Here is a 12,836-nt window from a genome sequence, read left to right on the forward strand (position 1 = left end):
TAAATTGATTGACAGCCGCATATTAACATGTCTCCATAGTAACGTGTATAATCATATCAATAAGACAGGACATGCGCAGGACAACTGGGATTAAAAGATCTTTTCAGCTCTCTGTGATCATCGATTCTCATTAAATGTGATAAGAAATGAGTTTTATGTTTAAAACCTTTTTAAAGCAGTGCATGTGTGGAATGAATTACAGCGATTTTACCGTCGTTATTACCACAGCTGCATATAACTACAATTATAAAAGAAGAGGCTTCAATCCCAGTTTGTGGATGTTCAATCGTTTATTTTGTACATGAACATAATGGAGATCCATACAGCAGTGTATATTAACGAGTCACATTTGCCGTGCAAAAGCAATGCAAAGTTAAATGCGCATCTCCCCTGTTTTTGTGTGTGTGGGTAATAAACTTTGTTATTACTTTAAAGAAAGGCTTGAACTAACTCCACAACAAATACATCAAATAGCCATTGGGAAAGAGTTTACTGTAGTATTTCTCACAAACATTGAGATCTGCTTCCTTCATGTTTGTCACTGTGCAGTTTATCTGACACAGCTGGAGACTGAGGCACTGTCTGACAGGCACGTTGGAATGGTGAGTGGGGAGTAACAAAAGGCACAGGCAACAAAAACAGCTACATGGTTGTTCAGAGCAGAAAATCCAATATTCTGAAGGTATAATACATAATTTGAGGGGTGTTTTGAATTGAAACTTTACAGACACATTTGGGAGACTTATCTTAAATTTTGAAAAGGGAGTTAAATAGGTGCCCTTTAAAGAAATAGTTGTTCTCAAAGGAATAGTCAGTTCTCAGAGCTTCTACTACAAATATGTCTTACATTGAGTCAGCGAGTCATTGAAGCATAATTGATTGAGTCAATTATTTCTGTGTAAAAATGTAAAAACGTGAAATATTTTATTTACAAAATGCAGTGATTTGCTTAAGACATAAATATCTTCAAAATGGACTACAGAACAATAAAATGTAAGTGCTTGGCTCGATTCGGACAAACACATAAACAAACTTACAAATTAACAAAAGAAGAGAACAGAACAGAACAGAACATATTCTATTCCATAGAATAGAATAGAATAGAATAGAATAGAATAGAATAGAATAGGAAAAATGCATAAGACTCAGCTGCTTGGGCTAAATTGTGTAGATTATTCCAGCAGTGGGGAAGAGTAAAGTCAAAACTTTGTGGAAGTATTTTTGTTCCTCTTTGGGATGGCTCTACAATATGCCATTTCATTGCAGAATGCGAGCTTCCAGAGAGCACACAGTCTGTGAATTTACACAAAGAGATGCGGAGCTAGTGGTCGTTTTAAATAACAGTTCATTTCCCCCTTCACCTCGTTTCTTTTTTTCATTTTATGATAACATATCTTCTCAACTATTGAAACGCAATGGAATATGATTGTATATGTGCTTCATATTTTAAAGCAGGAGAAATAAGTAAGAAAGCAGTGTTGCGGTGTTCACTAGTCACTGCATTGCTGAAAATGTAATGCTATTCTCTTTGGGGTTTCAGGACTGAATGCTTCACAAAAGCTAATATGGATGAAATGTCAAGTTGCTAAGGGAAACAATCAAACTAGACATTCAGTTGTGAAAGAAAGAAAATATTGGAAAGACTTTCCATCTGGAACAATCCAGAGTGATGCGGTGCCAAGGGCCCTTGGTAGTTGGCTTTGGCACGTAGTTGAGGTGGGCATTTACCCTAATATAGGCAAGCCATTAGGGACCAATTTCTACCGTGCTGACACAGCCTAAATGACTGGAATAGTTCCTGACTTGCAGTATGAAGTAGTGCTACTGTTATTGTATAATGCATTATTCCTGTAATGGTCCTGTTGTAAGAATATGATGTGAGCTTTGCTGTTCTGGTTTGTGATGTTGCAACATTCTGCAGTGTTGTATTGTATGTGAAGCAAAGATTAGTTCTGGAAGCTTTTTTTAAATTTCTATTATACAGTACAATTCTTGTTATTAACATTTCCCAGTGATTGGTCACGGTTAGAGAGACGCAGTGGTGCAGAAGTTCGCTTGTTAGAGCCTCAGCTGGGTCAGTTGGCGTTTCTGTGTAGAGTTTGCATGTTCTCCCTGCATTCGCGTGGGTTTCCTCCAGGTGCTCCGGTTTCCCCCACAGTCCAAAGACATGTGGTACAGGTATTTTTATTTGCAGTTTTTTTTTTTTTTTTTTTTTTTTGCAAATTAAATTTTTATTTCTCAAAACGTAATTTACTCTTTGCGTTTTTTTTTTTTTTTTTAGCAAAACATTTAAAAAAAAACACGTTGCATTTTCTCACAACACAAGGGAAATGTTTCAAGGGGACACCCTAAAACATGACTGACCCAGCTATTTAGGTTATGGTTATTTGGCTAATAAATACTAAGGACTCAGGATGAAGAATCAGAATGTTAAAATAAACAAACAAAAAACTAATCTTTCAATAATCGATTACACCTTCACTGAGTAATCGTCATGGTACAGTGGTGTGAGTCACGTTTCTGGGTCCCCCTGAAACATTTCTCCTGTGTTCTGTTCTTTTTGTGTTGTGAGAAAATGCACAAAACAAATGTGAGTAAATTGTTTGCGTTGTGGAAAAATGCAGCGCATTTTCTTCTTTTTTTGTATGCTGTCAAACAGATGAAGATCTTTTCTTAATTTGCTGGTGTTTTTGTAATTGCTTGTGTTTTTTTTTACATTGCCATATGTTAAGCTCTCTAGTCCACCGTAAATATGTAGATACAGTATGTAAATATGTATTAATGACAGGTAGATTATGAGCCATTAGTTAGTAGTGAGAATTTGTACTTAAAATAAAGTCTTACCTTTTTTTCACCTTATTTTTTGGGTAACATTTTACAATAAGTTCCTATTAGTTAATGCAAGTTAGCGAATTTACTAGCATGAACAAAGAGTGAACAATACAAATTACATTACAGGATTTGTTCATTGTTAGTTCATGTTAACTTATGGTGTATAAATGCTGTACAGGTATTGTTCATACTTAGGTCATCTTAGTAAATACTTTAGCTAACATTACCTGCTGAAAACTTATTGTAAAGTGACTTTTTTGCCTAAATGCAATCAATCTGGATTAGAAATCATTATAGCAAACAGCCAAAATTAAGTAATATATTTGTTATTAAAAATAGACTCTGGTAAATCATCAGCTAACAGTTATTTATATACACATTTACATCATGGTTTGCTTTTGTCTTTGGGAGACACTCAGAAACTCTACTGAAACTCTCTTTAGTGCATTCGAGTTCACACTTGATGGAGCGACTGCCTCTCAGACACACATTTTATCATCTCTGCCCAGTGTGCCATGGGGGCTTTGTGTAGTTCTGACAGACTGTATGCCAAAGTGTGAGCCAAGCCAAGGCTAGCAGATGCTAACTGGATGAGCTGAACATAACTGAAATCCAGACCCCCTGTATGAGTGTCTCTCTCCTTTCTCTTGCCCTCTCTGTTTTTCTAATTATCCAAGTTCCTCTTGTTAAAAAAAAAAAAACTGTGGTCACACCATGACACAGTAATGGTGTTGGATAATTAAATCTTTCTTTCTTTCTTTCTTTCTTTCTTTCTTTCTTTCTTTCTTTCTTTCTTTCTTTCTTTCTTTCTTTCTTTCTTTCTTTCTTTCTTTCTTTACTTCTTTCTTTCTTCACTTCTTTCTTTACCTCTTTCTTTCCAATTGAAAAAAGAAGCGAGATTATCAATGGAGGATTTCTCATTGGATTTTGGCAACAAACTGTTTTAAAATTGTTTAAATCCTTTTTGGATTTGTTTGGATGAATGTTTATTTTGTGGTCTTGATGAAACAATGTTTAACCTATTTATTGGCTGTTCAAGGTTTTTCAGATTGTTTGGTTTTTGTGTCAAAATCTTGGGTTCATTTTTACAAATAGTCTTTTATGTTTGGACCAAAATACAGTGTCTTAAATAAGAAAGAAATCGCTTTGACAAATTTCCTATTTAGTAAGGCAAAACTGGCAGTATTGTTGACAAGAAAAAACAAAATGCTGTTTGACAGCAATACTGATCCTTTAAACTTGTTCAGAGCTATGGTAAACAGCAGACTAGTAATGGAGTATAAATATTATGAACTGGAGAACGATGTTGATTCTTTCTTTCTTGTATACACTCTCAGAAAAAAAGGTACAATGAGGGTACAATTTTGTTCCTAGAGGGAACAAAATATAAAATTGTACCTTTAAAGGTCCCATATTGGTCCTTAGGGTACAATTTTGTACCCAAATGGGCTATAAAGGTACAAATGTCCAGATTTAGGTTTGAAAGGTACATTTCTGTACCTTTTATAGCACATTTGGATACAAAATTGTACCGTAAAGGACCAGTTTGGCACCTTTAAAGGTACAATTATATATTTTGTTTCCCTATAGGAACAAAATTGTACCCTCAGCTCATGATAAGATCAAGACACTATATAACACTAATTTAAATGTATTAATACTAAACATTAATACTAAAATACATAATTTAAAAATATAATAAATAAATAAATTGATTGAATTAAATATTTTAATAATTACATTTTTTTCATGTATTTAAATCACATTTTTACTCAAAAATGTTAATAATTTAATTTATAATTGAATGTAATTTTAATCATTAAAAACGTAAATACTGGTCTTTGCTTATTGTTTAAGACCCTATAGTATATGGGATGTAGAATAAGAACCATGCAGAGTGACAGCATCTTCATACAGGTGGTGATGTTGCTGTCTCTTTAAGAATTTGGCTTGTTGAGACGTTATAGTAGTGTTTGTTACTGAGGCGGTCCGTCGAGTATGCTGGCTGTTTACACAGAACTTCGCACGCTTTTCAAAGAAAAGTCTATTTTGGAGTCCACACTTTTCAGGTAAGAATGTATTAAAGATATATTTTCAGTCTCATTTTTACATGTGAAGCCGTGTTCTGTTGATTTTGTCTGACTCTCGGGTCTCGGCTTTCCCCCGCTTTAAGTGCTCCGGGCTGGCCTGCAGGATGGAGTTTGCTAAGATGTCTGCAGCTTATTAAAGAAGTTAATACAATGTGATATCGAAGTCACCAAGGGACATAACGTTATAGACGGTGAGTACTATATGCTGTTAGTTTTCTCGGTGTAAAAGTTCCCTTTATCGTCTACGTTACGTATTCGCGCCTTACATCTTACGTTACGTTACTGCTTTATTAATAAGTGTTGCCACGGCGGAATATAATCGTAACCCAAATAGCAAACGGGCCAGATGCGGCGGCAGAAGCGAGCCGACGCTGCCGTATCCGTGCACCGGAATCGGGCCGTGAGTAATGTGCGGTGTGGCCCGGAGCTCGCGCGACTAAAGTCTTCATATACCTTGATATAAAACCTTTTGTTATTAATACTGGAAATGTGTAATTATCGATAATGTTTTATATTTTGAGGCCATTTTTCTAGCCACGGTTGACCGCTGAAATGTAATTTTAGACGGTTATATACACCGCCATTTTGTGAAGAAAAATCACAATTTTGTCATCGACAAAGCGACTGATTATGTAAACGTGGCTAGTTACAAACGTGGCGTGTGTATGCTTGTACATATCTTCGTTTCAGTGTCTAAGTTACATTAATGTTGAGGAGTGTCCACAAACTATCATGTCCAGAATTGTTGGTGCTTTACTATCGTTTAACGTTATACTTATGTTAATGTAGAATTATTAACATACCACGTTGTATAAATCGACGTTTTAAGTTATACTTTGTTCTTTAATGTAATAATTTGTCTCATCTGTTCTGAAACTGGTACCTTGAGCTATTTTACCTATTTTATTAATATCTCAAAATAAGTAAATAGTTATTGCTTTATCTTATTGCTTTCCAGAAGTTTTTTAAGTTTCCAATTGTCTTTCAGGACAAGATTGAACAACATAATGTAGGCTAACAGCATCAGACCAATGAAGGCATGTCATATGAAAGCATGGCTCAGTTACAAGATGTAAGTATGTTTCATTATCTATACCATGGTTTTAATGGCTTACATACTATTTTAAATTTGTAGGTTTTTACTTACAAACAACAATAAATGTACACCCACATGTTTAAAATTATTTTCTAGGTTTTCATCGAAAGATGAGAGATCAACTGAAGAATGCTATGGTCCTGACTTTAAGGTACTCTTTCTAAACTTTCTCTACTTGATTAATATTATTAAATTCTATCTTTGTGTGGATTCCTTCATATTTGTTTGTATGCCACATCTTATGTTCCAGGAATTGATTTTACAGCAGCACTTCTCATGTTGCCAGCCTTGTTAAGCGAGACACTTCAACATTTCGTTGTGCTCCGGTGCGTATGTTGTTTTCTGTTTAGTATATGCTGTGATAAATGCATTTTATAATGCTTGATATTCTTTATATTAGGATGACGCAGTGGGTAGTGCTGTCACCTTACAGCAAGAAGGTCGCTGGTTCGAGCCTCGGCTGGGTCAGTTGGCATTTGTGTGAGGAGTTTGCATATTCTTCCAGTGTTCGTGAGGGTTTCCTCCAAGTGCTCCGGTTTCTCCACAAGTATAAAGACATGCGCTATAGCTGAATTTGGTAAGCTTATTTGTCTGTAGTGTATAAATGTGTGTGTGAATAAGTGTGTCTGGATGTTTTGTAATACTGGGTTGCAGCTAGAAGGGCATCTGCTGCATAAAACATATGCTGGATAAGTTGGTGGTTCATTCCACTGTGGCGATCCCAGATTAATAAAGGGACTAAGCCGAAAAGAAATTGAATGAATGAATGAAATTTATATTAGTCTTTTAATCTGTGATACTTTTTTTTTTAAATCAGTGAATATTAATTATTTTACTTTCTATGCATGTTGATTTTCTCTTCATCAGTGATAGAGTGACTGATATTAATGTAATTATTGCTTTGTCATTTACAGTGAACCATCTTCACCAACAGTTCAAGTACAGGATGAGGCCACCGACTGGACAACTGTGTTAACAAGACGAGTCACGGCAGTCTTCAGAGTTGATGGGATTGCGATTGGCCAGGCTAATGATGTGGACGAATATACATTTTTTACATATCCATCTTATTAGAAGAACACCTTGATGTTTCTGCAGTGGAATGTTTTGAATGAACGGTGGACGGTGACAAGCCTCGACCTACTCCAGTTACCAGAGTGATCTACCAGAGTGATCAACCTTGTTTTTTGTTTCTCTACATGCTCTTGGGATAATCACAATCATCAAGTTAATCCAGCACACTGCTATCATTCATGCATAAAGCAATTTTTTAAATAACTTGTGGTCCTAATGACTATCAAAGAACATTTTCCAGATATGAGTGCTTTACATGTCATGTTTATCAAAAGCATAAACACATATTGTGTTACAACAAATTACAACTCCACTTGAGGATGATGAGGAGTAATCTACTGATGTTGAGGAAGAGGCTACTGATGTATTTGGTTTTCTGCACTGTTGAAGCAATTTATAGAGAAACATTGCCTTCATTCTGAAATACAGAGAAAATTTTGATGACAAATTATTTATAATGGCCGAGTATTCTGACTAAAGACAAATACTTTGGACTTTATAAAGTGCAGTACTTGATGTAGCCTGTGTAATGTGTTTATAAATCTTAAACAGTTTTCTTGTGGTCTTTGTATTAAGTGTAGATTATTTAGTTTTTATTTGTTATCTAAATTGTTCTTTTTACTGTTTTACATGTCTGCTTTATACTTGCTGTGTAATTTTATTTCTTGACACATTCAGTTGTGAGTTGTAATGAAATATTTCTACATTAATAAATAAAAATGGACATCTGTGAACCAAAATATTTTATTTTTTTATTTGTGCATGCAGTCAACAAAGGATCAAAATGCCTGGGTCAGTACCCTGAAAATACTATATAATATAAAAAGGTACATTTTTGTACCTTCAGTGTCTAGGGTACAAAATTGTCCCTTAAAGGGTACAAATGTAGAAGGTACAATTTTGTACCTTTAAATAGAGGTACAAATTTGTACCCTTAAGGGTACCACCCCAGTGACGGGCCATTTGTACCCTAAAAGGTACAATTTTGTACCTTTTTTTCTGAGAGTGTAGGGTGTTGGAAGTATTTGAAGTAGAAGGTTGAGATACATTGCTGTAAATTTGGTGGTACGTATTAGTTTCTATTGTTATTATTATTTTTTTTGTATATACTGTACATGTTTCTTAAATAACTTTTTTAATTGCTGTAATTGTTTTTTAACATGATACGATTTTTGACCTGTTGTAAGTTTTTTAAAAGTCTTTCTTTCTTTCTTTCTTTCTTTCTTTCTTTCTTTCTTTCTTTCTTTCTTTCTTTCTTTCTTTCTTTCTTTCTTTCTTTCTTTTTTTCTAAAAAATTGCATATAAAAATACAACAGTTCTGTGGTGTGAATTTGATTGACTGATAGCCGAGGGATGTTCTGCAATAACAGCACAAGTACAGTCTCTTCACCCTTCACCCTTGTGTATTAATCCACCCACATACAGCGACAAGCAGAGGACACTCTACAGTTTGCAAATATTGCTGCTGTTGGACAACATAATGTACTTTTGAGGCTTTTCTAGTTGAGAATGTAGTTGTTGAGATTGCTACTATGTTCTTTATTTATAGAGACAGTGTCTATTTTTAAATAATTATAATTTCAGTACATCAGATTCAGGCCTCCATCAGCCTGGCCGAGCAGACCAAAGAAAACGTTCTGCCACAAGATGGTGGCAGAGACAGCATAATTAGTGCATAGGGGAGAAAAGCTGCATTTTCTCTGTGTAAATTTCATAACACAGCTGAACAAATTATTATAAATCAGGTAAGTGACATTTTAAGTCAATCTCTCTCTTTTATATTTTGTAGAGCCTTTATTTATTCCACATAAACTGTTAGTGTTTGTTTTGCTCTGGCTTTTTCTAGGTTTATTTATTGGGAAATCCTGATTGCAACAAAAAAATACTGGGAAATCTCAGTTGATTAATGGCATTTTATGTCGTCATGTCATTGTGATGTCAGCTCCATATGTGAATGAATGGCAAAAGTTCCTCATATAAAAGGGGTTTTAAGAGTCTCTGTGTTTGATTTTCTTTTTTATACACACAATTACGCCATCTAACTGTTGTATAAACGCAATATCACACAAGTAGCAGTGCCTGCAGCCTCAAGTCAACATCAATACATGCTTTTTTCTATTTCTTTTAATTTCATGAATGAATGATGTCATTTAATCCTTATTATCTTCTATTAATTAAAGGAACTCCAGCATCTAAAAATGATGCCTGTAATACTCATGAATGCAATGACTGCCAGTAGAAAAAGCATGCAATTAGCTACACCACCTAGCAGGAGACTCTGTGGCCGGCAACTGAATTTCTACCCAGTAAATGGTGGATAGAAGTTGGGGTCTTTAATTATGTGCGATGGAAGAGCATGTTCAGCAGTCGGGGTGAGGGAATCGACTAAAGTGAATAAGGAAGAGGGAGAGTAATGCTGCTGACTGTGTGCCCTGGAGCAAAGGAGAAGTCCATACCTCAATATCGGCCCTATGCATCATTCAGTCCCTCCTCACCCTGTATTCAGTCTACAGACAGCTAATACACCGTCGCCAATTGAACATATGGGACAAGAAAGTGATAGCATACAAAGAGCGAGTAGGCTATTTTTATACACCATAAAGGGCTGTTCACACCAAGGACAATAACTATACAGATAATGATAGATAGGTTGTTCTAAAAATCATTCTGAATGCAAAACAAAAGCGGAGTTCAGACCTTACTGTTTATGATGTGCAGAAACAATAGCATTGGGATCACTTTCAGTATGATTTTTCCTAGCTGATAATTGATAAAACCCAAACAGACAATCAGAATCCATTCCTATATAAATTGAGAAAGGAGAAGTCATTATATTAAAGATAATGATAACACTTTACAATAAGGTACATTAGATAATGCATTTACTAACATGAACTAATCATGAACAACACATGTACAGCATTTATTAATCATAGTTGAACATTTACTAATGCATTATTAACATCCAAGTCCATGCTTGTTAACATTAGTTAATGCACCATGAGTTAACATGGACTAACAATGAACTACTGTATTTTCATTAACTAACGTTAACTAACATGAACAAATACAGAAGTAAATGTATGGTTCATTGTTTGTTCATGTTTGTAAATGCATTAATTAACATTAACTAATGAACCTTATTGTAAAGTGTGACCAAGATAATGAACATCTGGAACACTTTTGACTTTACTGTAAACTGTAAAAAAAAAAAAAAAAGGCTGTCAATTTTACTTAATATGATGAGCAACCATAAATTGACCATCCCAGAATACCCTGAATGATAACGTTCTTTTACATTACTATGGTTCTGTTTAGTTGTTTTTTTTTATTATCCGTGATGTTCATTAGAGTATTGTTACATCTAATGTTGGTAAATAATGTTTATTGTATTAATGTTTATTAATATAAAATAAAAAAAATAAGTTGTGATGTTTTTATTTCAATATATTGACTACAATACTTAAATTCACTGAAGGTGTTTTTCCATTGAAAAATTACGAGGTGCACCACACTACTTTTCTTGTTGACAAGAAAAAAAGAAGCACGGTGGGATTTTTATGTTGCTAGAAAAAGACTGACAGCTGGGTATTGTGCGCGAATATTGCTGTTGATATTGCTATAATTTTAATATTTAATAATATTGTAAAATTCAAGATTGATGGGTCATACAGCACCAGATAACTCAAAACAGCAACCACATGTCTTTCCTCCATCTTCAAAATCTCCATAATCATCTTGCCGACACAAACACTGCAGTCACCTCAACGGAAACACCGCCTCTGCTTTCATGAAAGTAAAGTCTAACATAAAGCAAAAGTTTACTCTTTTTCAACTGCACTGTACAGCTGGCAAAACGTAAGGCTCAGCAGGTGGTTAAAATGTGAGGCGCATAAACTCGCGGCCTTTAGTAAATCAATCATAAAAGGCGCCTTTCAATGCAAAAAGTAAATTCAGTGTGATCGCCCCCTTAGAATAGATAGATTACACATACTGGATTGACTAGATAACTGTGTGATAGCTGTATCTTCTGTAACAACAGGGTAAAAACAACAAGAACTGCAAAAGTTAAAACCTGATATTTATATAACTCTAAACATTTAATTTTTTCCAACTATTTTCATATTTGAAGGACCAAATAAGCATACATTTATGATTTACTTGTTTGAACACAAATATAGTTTGTTTTATATTTATTGCTATCTTTTTTGGTCAGAAATGGCATTACGTCTTATAATGATGGTATTGATTTAAATCAGATAAACAAATAGATCTTACCAGCGAACGCATGTTTGTCTTGTTATGCTGCTCCTGTAGAGAAAGCTAGCAGAACAATGATAGTTTCTCTCAAATGTCAAATAGAAAATAAATATAACAACCTGCTAACCAATTTCTGCAATATGTGCCACAGTGACTGCTAGATTTTTGTTGTTGATGTTTTTTTTTCACAAGCTGATTTCCATTTCAGTCAGAATTGAGGACTAGAGGTTTCGCCCTGCTTGCCGCTTATCAACCTGCATCTCTCAGAAAATGCTGCTGATGGATCGTCCATTTGCATGAGCGAAAGAGAGGCCATTTACAGTGATGAGTAGTTTATAAGGATTAAATATAGTTTGCTCAGAGTTGCTAGGATCAATGTAGTATAAACTTCCCAGTTCTCTAACCTTTTGTTTTCACATCACAGTTGTCTTGGATGTTCTTTATGTTACCTTTTATTTCGACATTCATGTGTTACACTGAACCCTTCACATTTCGTCTTGACCTACTTGAACTCTATTCTCATTAGCATACTTTGTTCATAGCAATCACTGCTTTGGCTTCTCTCCGCCAAGCTCTTGCGCATTCACAAGGAGAAATCATACTGAAAAAAAAGCTACATGTCATAAGTATTCTCAGTATGATGTGCGGGAAAAAGTAGACTCTCCCTGACCTTTCTCTTTGCTTATCTCACATAATGCCATGACCTTTCCAAAGTCTGTCTTTAAAATTTCGTACAGCGCTGTCATTCATCTCCACTGCATGCAGATAGTGAGTACTTCTTTCGTGTTGTGAGCAGTGTGTGGAATAAATGCAGCATTATTATGAGTATTGAGTATGAGTGATATGATACCAATTACAATTTTCCCTAAATGTGTCCTGGGAAAGAAAATAAAACTGGGGGATAAAGTATTTAGAATACTGCTTATTCCTAAAATATATCAAAGTGTAGTCAAATTAATTAAACTAGAAGTGGCAGATTATATTGACTCATTTTTTAAGTATTCGTGTTAAATGAAATTGGTATCCAGTATTTGTTAAACACATGATTATAGCTAAAACTAAAATAATTTTGCATTTATTACCTTGGAGATTACCTTTGCAATAAGTGGCGATATTTGCCAGAGTATGATGGGAAATAACTCTCTTAATAGAAGAGTATCGCAATGTTTAATTCAAATGATTCATTCAAAATGTGGATTCATTGCTTAAAGACATTTTTTTTTAGTTTTGCTTGTTTGATGCAGAGCAAATACATACTCTTCTGCTTATAGACTACTAAGGCCAAAATATAACAGCCAATATTCTTGTAAAATATCTTGTTACAATAGATATCAACTGTATAGAGTTTTACTCTCATATACTAAAGTAACATGGGATACATTAAAAGCACGTCTTTTCAATTTAATGAAAGTTTGTCATCAGATTTAACTGCACTGTAAAACCCAACAGTCGACTTTATCAAATTAAAATGAGTGTTGTTAACT

At 34.6% G+C, this 12,836-nt stretch overlaps 1 protein-coding gene and 1 long non-coding RNA gene across 2 annotated transcripts in view; one reads left to right on the forward strand and one right to left on the reverse strand.

Annotated features, from left to right (window-relative positions):
- brinp2 (bone morphogenetic protein/retinoic acid inducible neural-specific 2) overlaps positions 1-12,836 on the reverse strand; it is a 181,629-nt gene that overhangs the window by 149,052 nt on the left and 19,741 nt on the right.
- LOC137487981 (uncharacterized) lies at positions 4,801-7,828 on the forward strand. The gene is made up of 7 exons (XR_012392817.1): positions 4,801-4,901; positions 5,006-5,113; positions 5,911-5,994; positions 6,115-6,169; positions 6,269-6,344; positions 6,419-6,595; positions 6,933-7,828. It is a non-coding gene; the product is annotated as an uncharacterized lncRNA (long non-coding RNA).

The sequence above is a fragment of the Danio rerio genome, chromosome 2 (genome assembly GCF_049306965.1).
Source record: "Danio rerio strain Tuebingen ecotype United States chromosome 2, GRCz12tu, whole genome shotgun sequence".
In the NCBI taxonomy this organism is placed as follows: Eukaryota; Metazoa; Chordata; class Actinopteri; order Cypriniformes; family Danionidae; genus Danio; species Danio rerio.